Source organism: Arvicanthis niloticus, chromosome 20 (genome assembly GCF_011762505.2).
Source record: "Arvicanthis niloticus isolate mArvNil1 chromosome 20, mArvNil1.pat.X, whole genome shotgun sequence".
Taxonomy (NCBI): domain Eukaryota; kingdom Metazoa; phylum Chordata; class Mammalia; order Rodentia; family Muridae; genus Arvicanthis; species Arvicanthis niloticus.
This window is the reverse complement of record NC_047677.1, coordinates 3897661-3912917: the sequence shown is the minus strand read 5'-3', so window position 1 is coordinate 3912917 and position 15257 is coordinate 3897661. Positions and strand designations below refer to the sequence as shown.

At 37.1% G+C, this 15257-nt stretch overlaps 1 long non-coding RNA gene across 2 annotated transcripts in view; it reads left to right on the top strand.

Moving 5' to 3' along the window:
* The first annotated feature begins 676 nt into the window (after positions 1-676).
* The window catches only part of LOC143435168 (uncharacterized), a 195732-nt gene continuing 181151 nt past the window's right edge, over positions 677-15257 (top strand). For both annotated transcript variants that reach the window (XR_013105227.1, XR_013105226.1), the window contains exon 1: positions 677-747. This is a non-coding gene — a long non-coding RNA (uncharacterized LOC143435168). The remainder of the gene's footprint in view (positions 748-15257) is intronic.

The window sequence follows — 15257 nt, the reverse complement described above, 5'->3', positions numbered from 1 at the left end:
GTTTGAATTTACTTCTTTATTATGTTAGAAGAACATTTTAAGCCAGCTCTGACACTTACAGTGACATTCAGATGCAAATTGTATTCTTAAATATTGACAAAAGGCCAATGCAGAATGTGTCCAGAATGAGTTATAACATGATTCCTGCTCGGAGGAGAAGCTGGAGGAAAGTTGACATGGATGTAGTCATGGAAAACACATGGTCTGAATGACAATGTGCACAAAAGCCAAGATATCAAGGGATATCACAGATGAACGGGAGGAATATTGTCATTGGATGTTGACTATCATAGATTCTAAGGGTTATAAAGTTTCTAATATTCTATTTAGCCAAATATGGGTTGACACATAATCCTCCCTGCCCAAATTATATGTCTTCATTTATGAAATGGCATTGTGTTTTATAATTTTTCATCTGTATATTTATTTCTTTCATTCTGCATATCTTATTTGGAAAGAAACTCCCATATTTGTGGCACTAATTAAATGTAGATAAATTTTTTTAAACATTGTATGTGTGCTTTACTGCCTCCTTTTCTGCAGTTTCTGATGCTTTGATTGGGATTCTGTGTTTACTGATGCTAAAGGTCCTTGCCCTCAACTGTTTTTTGATCTGTCAATAAAGTTGTTAGTAGTCAATGATTGATTGGGAGGTGGAGAGTTGCCTGGGTAGGACACAGGGAGAATGGGGAAGAATAAAGAGAAGAAGGGGATACAGTAGCTGAAGAGATAAAGCCAACCAGCTAGGTGAGTTTCAGGGTAAGTGGCTTCTGGCCACTTCCTCTTGGGCCTGTACATGTAGCCCGGGGAAAAGTTAGGAGTGCCCAGCCATTGAGTTAGCTAAGGCATTTTAAGAATAATGTGTGTGTGTGTGTGTGTGTGTGTGTGTGTGTGTGTGTGTGTGTTTTGCAGGTACACACCTGTATACACCTGTGACTGGCCAGAAACACAAAGTGGGCAGCCCAAACTCCTGCAACAGATGGCCCCAACACGATATGCCAGAACCAACTTTTAGAATTATTTTGAGGCTCCAGGATGTAACACACACACACACACACACACACACACACACACAAACGATATAAATCTAAGAAGGGGGAAAACTGGTTTTTCAGTGGGCAGAACTGAGACAGGTGGTTCTAGCAGGGCAAAAATAGAACAAAGGAACACACCAGCAGGGATTTGCCAGGACCACTGCCTGCTAGGAGGAGACAGTGAGAAGCAAACAATAAAGCTGCCTGCCTCCAGTCACCGGATAATTAAAGGGTAGAGATTTATAAATCTGATTTAATTGTTTTTAAGGATAGAAGGGAATACACAGATTTTTCAGACCTTTGAGTGATCACATCTTTGAGTCATACTGAAAACTTGCAGATCTAAAAGTGATTTTAACTTGAAAGGCATTAACATTCTTTTCTTTGTCCAGAGGGCTAGCAATATTTAGATGGCACAGAGATGTTTTCAGCACAATGAGAAGCACTTTTAAACCTATACTTAGAAGACAACCAAGGGAAATTCAAAAATCTGAGCTTGTAATTATGATATAGTCAGTGCTTTACCAAGGCTATATTAATACCTTACCAGAATTTCATTTGTTAATATTAAAACTGTGAACTTTATAAGTCTCAATATAATAATAACATGTTGAGAAGGAAAGGAATTTAAACCTTTCCTTAATTTTCACATACCTTCTAGACCTTTACAGCTTGCATTTACACACCTTAAAACTCTTTCTTAGACCTTTACAACTACTTAAGATTTAACATCCTCAGACCTTTACAACTTGCATTTATACATCTTAAAACACTTCTTAGACCCTCATAACTTACATAATTTTTCAAACCTTTTCTTTCTACCCAATCGCTTGCCATGAGACACAAATAGTTGACCACTGAGTGAACTCATTGCAAAATATATTGCTTTAAATAAAGGAATAGTAAAAAAGTTATATTGAAACCTGTTTTATTAGTTTATCTCTTTAAGAGTGCCTGAAAGGCAAAGTCCATGTCTGCCTCTTTTTTCTTTTCTTTTTTTTTTAAGCAGGAGACCTAGCAGCATCAGAAAAAAAAGTAAAACCTGACTTTATATATAAAACGAATTCAACAGGCAACTACTGCCTTCAGGTAGGAGCTAGTTTGTTTGCTACTGTTGGCTGTCAACACCATCCAAGATCTAAGAAGGGTAAATTATAACAGAAAGTACAGATTCTATGGCCTATGCATCGGTTAAAATGACCAAGACTTACCTACCACCTAAGTGATTACCCTAGTCTCTGTGGTTTTCATACTGAAGTCAGAGGTTGTAGGTGTTCAGTGGTCAAACAGGAAAATATTACATGGTTACCTGCTGCACAAGACAGCACTGCCATTCAGCTGTCAGATCCAGAAGGTCTGAAAGAGTTTCCTATGGACAAGGTAATTTGGAAAACTGACCTGATATCATGGATATCATGAGGCAGAGTAGGGTAGCCAATGCAAAGTGTTTACAGATTATAGGCATGGCTCTGACGGTTTGAGGCATAGGACAGTCTTTGCCTGGTAGTTATTACCACAATCCAGGGACAGTCATCTGTGACCCCATTGTCTTCTCTGAAGACCTTAGAGTTGCTTCTAAGAGCTGGAAGTTCTGTCTATCATGGGAAGCTTTTTCATTAAACACTTAAAAAGCCATATTCAGTAGATCTCTAAGGAGTCTGAGTCCTGTTCTATGTTAAGTATACCTGATTTAAACAAAATTAACTTGTATTTAATTACCTACTTTAGGCTTAACTTTGAAAACACATACATGAGCTAAATAAAACTTGTCCCTGTAAATTGATTACATTTGTACTTAAATGACTATAATAAGCATAGTTCTGAGAATATTGAGGAATCTGTTCATTTATAAGGTGACTGAGCATTAACTTGATTGTTTTAATTATCTTTAACAGTTTGCAACAAGTTAGTAGCTTTTGTACGATTACAGTTTTATCCCTGTTAAGTCTGAGACTTAAAATTTTAAGTTGAAGATTTAACTAAAGTTCATTTGACGTCAACATAAAACTTTAAACCATAAATAGAGAGATTGGTAATATTACAAGACCATAATTATAGTTCACATAAAGACTGCAAACATTACTTTTCTGATCCTTTCATAGTATACCATTACAGAATATCTGGGTTTTTTTTAAATCAAAATAGGTAAAGCTTAGCATAGTTAGTAAAGACAAGGAAGATGTACATACATTTAGAATCAATAGACCATAAATAAGGAAAAATTCTTTGGCATCTTTGACAGACTACTTAGGTCATGGTCTTGTTATATCATAAGATAAGAATATTCCAGTTTCTGGTGCTTAGTCTTTGGTGTTCATAGCTGTGACCCTGTCCAGATTCTCTCTTTGTTTGTTTTTTTATGGCTATATATTAATAAAGATATCATAATATAAAACATTTCATATACTTAAAAATCACAGTCTTATGAATTTAAATATTTTTAAAGTAGTTTCTTTTAAAATATCATTTTCTATTTGGTATTTTTTATAAGTTTTACAAATTTCCTTTAAAAAATTAAAATCTTTCAACTATGGACTCATTTAATATCAAGACTAAATTAAGTGCATAGTTTACTTTAAGCGGGAAGGAACTGTGCACAACCACATAAGATCTGGACAAGGCAAGACCAAACTCAAAAAAAAAAAACAAAAAACAAAAAAACAAAAAAAACCAACTCAACACTCAGTATCTGGGATTCTTTCATGATGATCTGGGCTAAGAGGCCCAGGTCACATCTCTGGATCCATCTTCAGCAACATACACAGTCTTTCCTCTAGGCTCCTGCTGACTCCACTCCATTGTGCCTGCTTTCCTTGGTGGCCATAATACAGCACTGGCATCTCCTTAACTGCAGGGTTCCCTTAATGCATTGGACTGCATTTTCATCAATAACCTCTCCTGGGCTCCCTTCAGGAACTCCAGTCTTGCAAGACTCAGCTGCTTTCCAAGGCCCTTTACTTTCTTTAAAACCAATACCACCTGGGAAACTCTTACATTACAAAGTTAGACTGCCAGCATGAGGTTCATTATTGTAGAAAACACATGGAGGTACAGCTTTAACATCTTACCAAACATACCTTGTTTTTAAATCTTATATTTCATAACATGGTTTTTATGGTTTGACTTTCAGGATGAGAATTATACAAAAATATATCATAACACAAAATATCTTGGAGATTTATTTGACCTCCACATGGTCATTTTTTAATCAACATGGTTGTGAAGTCCCAGGATACTTACCTTCTCTAACCTTAGAAAAGATGGCTGCCAGTTACTTCCATCCTGGGGGGGGGGGGGCATTAGACAAGATGGCATCAAGCCACATGGTTGTTATTCCAAGGGGAGCCTATCAGACACACATCCCTTTAAGATTACCTCATGTATAGATTTTTAACTATCAACCTGCTGTATTACAGAATTGAAGTTAACTTTTTTGTTACAGATTTTTTTAACTCTATCCAATAAAATTACAAATCTTGAGGTATGGAAAGTTTCTATAATAGTCTTATAAACACTGAGATAAGGTTTATACCTTAGTACAAGTTTTAAGATATTAAATAAAACCAATACTTTGATCATTTTGGCAGTTTTCCTTTGCTCTCCATTTCTCTATTACAAAATCAGGTTGCTCACCTGACATAGAACAGAGATTTTTGATGGAAACTTTTAAACAAGCATGCTTGAGTCTAGAGGTAATAGAACTATACCCAATCCCAGAGCCAGGTTCTTCACAAAGAGGTACAGTACAAAAGAATATGTTGATATTCTCCATGCCTGAAAGATATCTAAATCTCTATTAAACTGAATCCAGTGACCAAAAATCTCAGAGATAAGAAATTCTGAACCAAGAACATCAAAACAGCCACAGTAAGAGGTATCAGTGGCCACAGCAGCAGAGGCAACTGATAGTTGTGGCTCTATCCCAGGCAAGGAAGAATACACAAAGACACTCAGGGTAGGCATGGAAGGTAGAGGGAATGTTCACATCACCTCATCTTGGTGGGGCAGTGTCCAGAGCTTTAGCAAGGGCCCTGGCTATAGACAGACGTATGATTTGAGAGATGTACTATCAGGGAATGTTCTCCAATGGTACTTGCTCACTCATCTCTTCCTTGCTTGCTTGGTCAGTTCCCACATGAACCTGTAACTGGAAAAAAGTTAATAATGGCACAGAAATACAAATAAAGAATGGAGACAGCAAAAAAAGAAATCAATAAATATAGAATACACAATGTTCATGCATTCAAAGGAGACCAATCAAAAACAAAACATGCAGTGGCCACCTTCACTCATACATTCATGGGCATCACTGACTTTTATCTCAGCTACAGAATCCAAGAACCAGGCTGTCATGATAATGTCCAGAGTTCCCTGAATAAAAGAGACAAACAAAACACAGGACGAGACACTGGTGGCCAAGAACTAGGTGGGCTGTGCGACATTTCTCTAGTCCCTTGAGCAGCAGTTCATGTGTCTCATTAGACATATCATTGTTCCCAGATGGGATCCCAACAGAACAAAAACCAGATGTCATAGAGAAAAAATGAGGACTTTTAGAACCAGAACAGATGTCATAGAAAGAAAAGTATGATTTATCTACAGAGGCCTTCTAAGGCAGGTGTTTGGTGGTTTCTTTTTGTTTTGGCCATTCACCCTTGCAGTTTGCCAAACTGAAAGCACATTCTGGGGCCTTGAAATGTCTTCAGGGTTTATTCTTCCTGGGGGAGGTGTTCCAGTCTCAGAGCCTTAAAGGTTGGGATTCAGAAATTGGGTAGGGGTCTTAGTCTTGGTGGGGCCTCCAAATGTTAATACCAGTGATACAAGGAGAAAGACTATTGACATAAATTTTGGACAAATTAATTTCACTTATGTACATGACAGCCTACTGGTAGCTATTTCTTATAAAGTGGAATCAGCTCTGAGCTAATTTCTGATAATCTTTTTTTAGGGCAAAAACAAGCATGAGAGAGGGAGGGGATTTGCAAATAGGTATGAATGCAGAATCAAGACCAGGCAGTTACACAGCAGTTAAGGAAATATTCCTGGAACATCTGGATTGGAGCAACTTGTGGTTACAGTGTAGGGTCCAGACCAATTCTGAGAAACAGAAACTTAGCTAAAGTCTCAAAGTAGTTCCTGATCTTAAAATGGAGCAGGCCTGGTTTCTCAGCTCTTGCCTATGAGGAGTCTCTTTGTGTCCAATATCAGGGATATGGCTTTTTAAAGACCAAACCACAATCATACTTTTGCACATGGGGTGTATTAATGAGGAATTTGCAATGTTTAGTAACATCTGCTTTCCTGTAATGCTTAGCAGTATTTTTCAGATCTACAGGACAATTATTTTTGATTCACAGTTCTTAAAAAGTTATTTTAGTTTTGTGTATAAGCTTGCATAATCGCTTGCACAATCATTAATTATTTTGGTTAATATTTATCCAGACCATGGGCAGAGTCACAGATAGTCCCAACAGCATTGGGATTTGACTGTTGAAGGTAAAGGACTGAGAAGTATCTAGGTGGACACAAAATAAAGTTTGGGCGGGGTGGTATTACCTTGGTCATTTCTTTCCTTGATTTCTTTAGTTAACTTTAAATTTTAAATCTTGGCTAAGTGGTAAATATTGTGTCCTGGGAATCATTATCTTAACTGAGGCAACATTTTTGTCTCATGAACTTTACATAGCAATTTACTATACATAGTCCCATAGCATGTCCTATGAAAAGGAGAAATAAGGGATCACCAGGGCAGGGAGATGAACTGTGAGCCCCTGGTTCCAATCAAACATTTTATGGTATCTTTAAATACTCCTATTGTCTGTTATTTAATATATCTCTAACCTTTTGGAAATTCTTTTTGATAACTCCTGATTTGTTAGGATAAAAGCATCAGGACTCACCTAGAATCACACAAAGTCTTCACTGAGATGGGAAAATTAAGTCAAAGTCTTGGCAGTTTTGGAGGACTGCTTCATGCAGAGACTCTGCTTGGACTTGTTGCATGTCTATGGAGAGCTGTGGGCATCTAATGTCTGCATCTATCCAATGATTTATCTGTTGTAGGCCCATTTCCCAACTTATTTGGACAATAGTACTCAAGGCAGCAGTCACTGTCACACCCATTCTTACCATGAGTGGAACAAGAAGAGTGTCTGATCTCCTGTACTGCCAGTGAGGCAGCCCAAAAGGGAGTAAATATTAGGCTCTCTTGTTGCCCTGAATAAGCATATAATTGAAAAAGTACATGTAAAACTTTACCTAAAACTAGATTATCATACAGATGTTGAGGTCATACAGTGATTGAAACCTGTGATACAGGTAAACCATATTTCCATGAGAGAAAATTAAGCTCCTGAGTTAAGAGTAAGTCTTGAGACTAGCATTATAAAAGGCAGAAAAGGAAGAATTAGCAAGGAAGTAATTTGCAATGACAAGATATGATATGTTTCTAGTATATTCTCCAACATTACAGTGGTTTCTAGGAGCCAACAAGCATGCCAGTTAGAAGACACAGTTATTGGAATCTCAGCTTCCAAACCACATGGAAGGAAGATCAGGCTTTAAAGCAGATCCAGTAATCTTGGGCCAGCTCAGGCTGGATGTAATTTGGAGGTGTTGCATTTGCCAAAGCTTAATAAAAAGGTCTGGTAAGCCATGGATCTTCTTAGGAGTAGGGTTAGTTACAGCCCCAGGGATTGGTAAAAGCTTTCAAATTTTGTGAAGGAAGAAAAGGATGATAATGTTGATGATGTGGAGGAGGAAGCAGAAGAGGAGGAGATTGGGGACTACCAGAGGCTTATCCAATTGGGCCATCAGGCAATAGGTTGGGAGAAAAGGAGCTTAATGTAGTTAATATAGTCTGGGTAGCCAACGGAGTCCCCAAATGGGCATGACTCCTCTCAGTCTTCTCTTGTTGCATATAATCTGATTACCCAGGCAGATCTAACAATCCAAGCAAAATGTATTGGGTAGTTTAGGTGTAAATACTCAGGACTCCTAGGGTCAGGATTGGAGTACTCCCTGTAGTTCTCTTCCATACAGAGAGAAAGGTGGTATCACTTGGGCCCAATTCATAGGTGGCAATATCCATACATACCCACTTGATTCAGAGGTATTTCTCTATTTAGTTACACTGTGACCTTTTATTTGGGACCACTTCTTCATCTTGAGATTTATTAGGACAGATATGGAAGTCTGCTTTTTTAACACCCTCACCAACATCTGGAATGTTAGAAGGCACTTCCCCCTACCACAAAAGCCTGCCAGAAGGTAACTTCCAGCTTCCATATTGAAAAGGTTCAAGTGTTTCATAAGATCAGTTCTTAATATGTGTTTATTTGATCTTTCAATCCAGTTAATATCTCAGGGCTTTCTCATTGTAGAAAGAGAAGGGAATAAAAGAATAGAAGATGGTTTAGCAACATTAAGAGAAAATATACAGAGAAACAGGAGTCCTGTTGTAGTAGTCTTATCATGTAGAGTACATATGGTCCAGGTGAGATAGCTCATTTTCAGTCCTGTTCTGGAGCAGTCTTGGCATGGGAGTGATGGGTCCATGAGAGTATCCTATCAATCTTGACTGTAATTGGCATTGAGGAGACGACAGTATAAAATTCTTTCCAGGCAGGTATCAATCTTTCTTTCTGAGAGTTCTTGATGTATGTATACTCTATTTCTGGGTTGGAATAAATGACAGAGCAGCACGGATAGAACTCCCTAGAAATGAAAGCCAAAAAAAACCTCTTTGTTCTGTTAGTTGCCTTGATCATGGGGTTTTATCATAGCAACAGAGAAGTTATTAATGTAGTTTCCATTTCAAATGTCATAAAAGGCTTTCATCAGCACCTGAGTAGAAATTTGGAAAGGTTTTCTTGAGATTGACAACTAAGAAGGAAAAGCATAGTTTAGTGACCAGTGTTGGATATCCTTGCCTGACTTGTCCTCACAACAATATTTCTCTTCTTTGTAGTTCACCATGGTAAACCACTGAGTTTATTATGAATTATGAGATCTTAAGTGACAGAAACATCTGTTTTACTGAAGAGCCTACAAATCATGAGTGACAGTTCATTCAAAGTGGGTCCCTGGGGTCTTTTGGACAACAGTCAGGCAACTGCATCTCAAAACAAACAATTCCCCTGAGCAAATGCTTACAGTGTATACCTAAAGACTGGCCTTGTGAGTCTTGTGGTATTCATTAGCTTCCCAAGTCTTGTATGTTTCTTGTGAGTTCCACATGCCTCAGTGAGCCTTTCCTTTTCTGCCAGGATAAAATGATTCATATAAGAAAGATAATAATTTTAAATGACAATGAGAGAACTCAAATGGAAATTGGCATTTTTTACATGATTGTAAAGAAAGAGTGCTGGCAAGGCACAACAGATATGGGTGGGTATAATTTTCTTTGATATATTTATTGAAAGTCCTGGTGACAGATGAGGAATCACAAGAGAAGTGAAAAAAAATTACATAGAGAAAGTGCTGTTAGAAAATTTCTGAAGAATAATGTATTTTTAAAATAGCAGAAGAAAGAAATCTATCAATTAGTTTGTGTAAAACAGTAACCAAACCGGGAAGGTGGGATTTGAACAAAATTTGTCATCACAGGAGATAGTATTTAAAGAAGATATAGTGGTCAGAGTTAAGTGGTCCTAGAAAACTTAAAAAGTGTAATGAAAAATTGAGACTCATCTCTTAGATTTAGTATGCCAAAGGGGCATATAATTGTATAAGGATCAAAGATGTATGAAGAAAAGAATAATACCTCTAAGGATGAAATAAGAGAAAAGAAAGAAAACTCTTAAGATTTGTCTAGAAATACAACATAAATGATGGGCACTAAGTAGAAAAGAAAAGACATTTTTTGAAGGATGTTTATATTCGGGTTGTTTGATTTAAAAATAAGAAAAAAAAATGATAATGGAAGCCTGGGACAATTGGGTGATAATTTTCAAGTTGTTTTCGAAGCATTGGTTTTCTTCATGATCTCGTAACATTTTGATAATGAATTCTTTCTTATAACAACTTGCTGAAGATGTAGAGAGAATTAGTTTAATAAAGTGTCACATTTTAAAAACTTAGTGGTTTATAAAACATCAGAGGGGGAGTCAAGGATAGTGAAGATATTTTCTGCTATGCTGTCCTGGGTGACTTGACAATTAAGGCTAATAATACAAACTTTGGAATGAAAAGACTCCAACGTGTAAAGGTACACTGGATGTCTTTTTACCCTTGAGATCAAGATCAAGATCAACAACAAAAATGAGGATGAAAAAGAAATAGGGGTCTTGCTTCAAAGAGAATGAGGATTAATATTTCAGAGGCAGAGCTGCTCTGGGAGGTGATGATATCATCATTGAAATGAACCTTTATGTTGCCTAGATACTGCTGTTTGAGAAGATGATGATGGGTGGGACCTTGAGATTCTCTGATTGAATTACTTTTCTTTTTGTAAGGGCCTCTTCTTAAACTCCTAGAACTGCCATTGATTCCACTTCAAAACTTGGTGAAGCAGGGAAGTCAATTCATCAGTTCTACTCCAGCATCCTCCACTTCATCTGACATGACACTGATGGCTTCTTGTCTTCAGTTTCAATTTTCTTCATTGCTGTCCCCAGGATATCAGAAGGCTGATTTCACTCAGAAATTCCCTTCTAAAACTTTCCCCACAGCCACCTACACTCTTAATTCTTCTCTGGATTCTTTTTTTGTTATTATTATTAATCTTTTAAAATCTTCTTATTGACAGCTTTCCTTGGGACACATAAGAATCACTGATCAAAGATGTTCTTGTCTGTTCCATCTGCTCATAAAGCATGAACGTTTTTTGATGATTCATGTTGAAACTACCACTTGAATATTTAATATTATTTTTGAATAATAGACTTTTACAGAAATATTTATCTATAACAAAGCAGGCATAAATAGCTGAGGTTCATGCTACATTGGAAATGTTATAATCTAAATTGCTGCACATTTAAGATAATATTGTCTCTTGGTTTCTCAAACAAATACCACATCTGTAAACAAATTTTTGCTTACCAAGTTTCATCTTCTGCATTTAGTAAATAGTTTGACAATTCTTTGATAACAATTATTTGACACTAAGACCTATGCTGAAGTCTAAATACTAAGGTCCTTACTTTAATCACTTGGTGGTAGAATTAGTGGCCCTTAAGCTTCCTACAAAGTCTTCTAATTTCTGAATTCTTAACTCCTCTCAGATTGTGTTTCTCTTGCTATTTCATAGCTCTAGAATAGTTTTTTTCTAATATGCCTGGTAAAAATTTTCCTTCTCCTGAGAGGACTGATTATTCAGTTTATGAATTGCATAATTCTGTGGCATATCTTAAAAATGCCCTGCCAAAAACACCAACTTTGCAGATACAAAACATATTTTGAGAATCTTTCTCTGAAAAGTCCCTGTTTTTTTTTTTTTTTTTTTTTTTTTGGCTAAAGAGTTCATAAATTTTGTAGCCTTAGGATCTAACAAATTTCCATTGCTTTATTTGTATTATTTTCTTGAAAATTCTTGAAAATTTTTATGTTAATATCTATTTTTCAGATTTATAGTTTGATATATCATCATTGGAGGCATTATAAAGCACAAAATATATTTTTGAGAATGGAATTATTATCGTTATGAGAATTGAATTTAGGAGAGTAAAAGTCAACAGCTTGTTATTATATAGAGGCCAGAAATACTGTCATCCAATTAGGATTGTCATTCAATATACAGAATTGAAATCATTATTGGTCAAATCATCTATGTGTGTACGTATACATACAAAATATTTGCACAGGAAAAATGGAGGTTTAGTCACTGATTTAGTAGATTCGCAAAAAATATTTTAAAAATATGATTTGCACATGTGTCTGGACCTATTAAATGCACTGGATTTCCACATTTCTGTTCTTAATTAACCATGGCAAATGATAAATAATTACAGTAAAAAGGAAAGAAAGTGAAATGTTTATTCTTAAAGTGTTAGAAAACTTGGTACGATAAGGAGAGAGAGGGAGGGAGTGGAAGTGGGAGACAGAGAAAGGGAGAGAACAAGAAGGAGTTGGAAAGGAGAGGGAAGGGACAGAGAGGGAGATGGGGAAGATGACTGGGAGTAAAAGGGGGTAGGCAGGAGACGAAGAAGGGTAGGGAGAGAGGGGAAACAACAAAGAGAGGAAGGAAAAGAAGAGGGTGAGGAAAAAGAGGGAGAGGGAGACACACTATCTCTTGTATGTTGTTTCACCTGTGCATTCAAGAAAATACAAATGTACAGAGAAATCAGGTCCTGAGAGTTCAGAAGGAGTTGACCTTCATTGTAATTGAACCACACTGCTGTGGCATTGTGAGGTCCGAAAAACCTTCCTAAAAATCTCACCCTCTTTCTGAACCCTTGGCTCTCTCAGGTTCCAGGTCAGCTTAGCTCACTTATGACGTCATGAATACTGCATCTCATGACAGTTTGCTTGAGAAATGTGATGTTGTTTCAGTTGTAAGCTGTTTTTTTTTTTTTTTTTTTTTTTTTTTTTTAATAAGTTCCTCTGTCCTGTTCTCCTTGAAATAGCACTTGCTCTCTTTTCAGAATGTGCAGACTTCCAGGACCAGAATTAAAAATGTCTGTATAGAGTTGGTTGTTGATATTGCATTTGCTGAGTGTCTAAGGAAATGAATGCTGAAAAGTGACTTTTTAATATATTTGCTTAAATTTTTGCTTCTTTATCCTGCTGTGGTGACAAGTGTCCTATTAAGTTTGGCTTTGAAGTGGATGCTTCCCATGGCCTTCTTTCCTATAAATGGCAGAAATGGCCATCTAAGAACGTTTTCATGTAAACACTGTCGCGGTGAAACATTGACTTGTATTACTCTTAATGATAAGGATTTTAAATTGGTTCAAAAATACGTTTCAGCATTTTTTTTTGTTGTAAAACTTGCTGGAAAACTGGAAAACTTTTCACTGCTGTTTTGACTTTCATGGTTTAGCTGTAATAGCAAAAAATTCGATATTTAAATTTTAACTCTTTAGTGTATCATTTCTTCTTCACATTTTTCAATGATGACATATTTGTTCACTATAATAATATCAACAGAAACTGTGTGAATATGTGTGTGTGTGTGTGTGTGTGTGTGTGTGTGTGTGTGAGTGTGTGAATAGAGATATCCAGTCATATCTAACAAGTCAGAATGGGTGATAGATCAAATTATTATATAACTAGTTAGCTAATTAATATTCTTATAGGACAGGCTCCTTTCTCATGGTGAGCTTTGGAGTCTTCCCTCATTTCCTTGGTAACACATTAATTTTAAAAAAAGGGAAAATATCACAGTTACCAACTTAAGAATTTAAATACCATATAAAAATAGGAAGAATGTACCATAATTACACTTTTTTAAAATTATCAAATCATAATTTTTACTTTTTAACACAGGGGTTATAAACACAAAATGCAGGATTTGGGGAAGAGCAGCATAGGTGTTCAGGGGGAATACAGATATCTTTCAGAACAGGGTATCAGCTGGGTGAAGGTTCAGGGTACAGGTCACTATGACTCTGCTTATGATTCACTTGTCCTTATCTAAATTGGTACTATCCACCAAGGTTGCCTATTTACAAGGTCTATGACTACTCAGACTGGTAAATTTCCACCAAAGCTGCCTGTTTACGATAGCTTATAGCCATCTGTTTCAGTGTTTCTCCACAGATACCCAAGACTTTGTGTTAGCAGGCATGTATGTCAGGCCTATTGCTGATTTTAGGCTTATAGCTGATTTTAGGCCTTCAGTGTATAAGCAGGGCTGCCCCTGACATCCCCTCCCTTCTCCAAGTATAGCAGGGCCATGGCAATTCTAATCTTGCCAAGGCGGGGATAGAGGCCTGACCTCCAGTAATTAAAGGGGACCTTGCCTGTTTGATACCACAGAAGGCACAGCTAAATAGCCGCCAAAAAGATTAATGAAATAAATAGATACCCCCACAAAACCAGGCCCAATTATAAATAAGATGAATAACAATTGACATCCAGGGATGAAAAATCTCCCTGAGAATTCCCTTCTTTTTCCTTTCCAGGTAAAAATTAATCACCCGTGATGTCTGCTGTTAGGAGTTCTAATCCTGATGCTGGCCTCCAGACTTATACTACTCAGACCTCTGATGGGCCTTTGACAAGGACATTAAACAGCTAGAGATTGACATCACTAATCTGAAGAAATTCCTCATTTCACTGTCTGAAGTGATCTTCAAAAATTGCAAAGGACTTTATTGGACTTGATTTACTCTTTTACAATAGAAAAGACTGTGTACAGATCTAGAATGTGTTCAGCCCTTAAAGAAGAATGTTGCTTTTACATAGACAAAACAGGGATGATTAAAGAGAGCATGAAAAAGGCCAGAGAAGGTCTTGAGAAAAGACAGAGAGAGAAAGAGAAAGAGAAAGATAAAAGCTGGTACAAAAATTGGTTTTCAACCTCTCCGTGGTTGTTAACCCTACTTCCTTTCATCTTCAGACCATTAATTGGGTTATTTTTGTTTATTTCTTTTGGTCCCTGAGCCTTAAATAGGCTGACTACCTTTGTGATACAACAGATAGATAATCTGATAGCAAAATCTATTCAGATACATTATCATAAGTTAGCTATGAAGGACCACAAGACTCAAGATGAGGTTGTCACTCTATCCAGGGTGTCCCCAAATCCCATCTCCACCCAACCTAAAAGAGGGGACTTCTGACCCTAGACCAAGCAGAGAAGGGCCACCCAGAACCTCCTCTGAGTGGCGATCTGAATTATTGCTTAGGCTGCGATGTTGGGGGCCCACTTTTAGCAGAAAGCAGCTATCAGCTTTGCAGCCATCTTGAGCCATATACCCTGACATGTGACTTGGATCACAATAGCCTACAACAGCTGAGCACACTCCGATAATCTTGGTTTAGATACCTTGAGATTAAAGGTGTGTGAGATTAAAGGTGTGTGACTTAAGAGTGACCTAGAGATCAGATTTAGAGACAAGACCTAAGGGCATGATTATAGGTGTGACTTAGAGGCATGGCTTAGAAGTGAGACATATAAAAGGAAGAGACAGAACAGATCAGGAATCAGACATTAGGGAGACAAAGAGGAGAGAACCAGACACAGCAGAGAGAAGACAAGTAGCAGGCACTTGGAAGAGAACTTGGAAGAAGTAACTTGGAACTTGGAGGAACTAGGAGCTAGGGACTAGGCACTAGGAA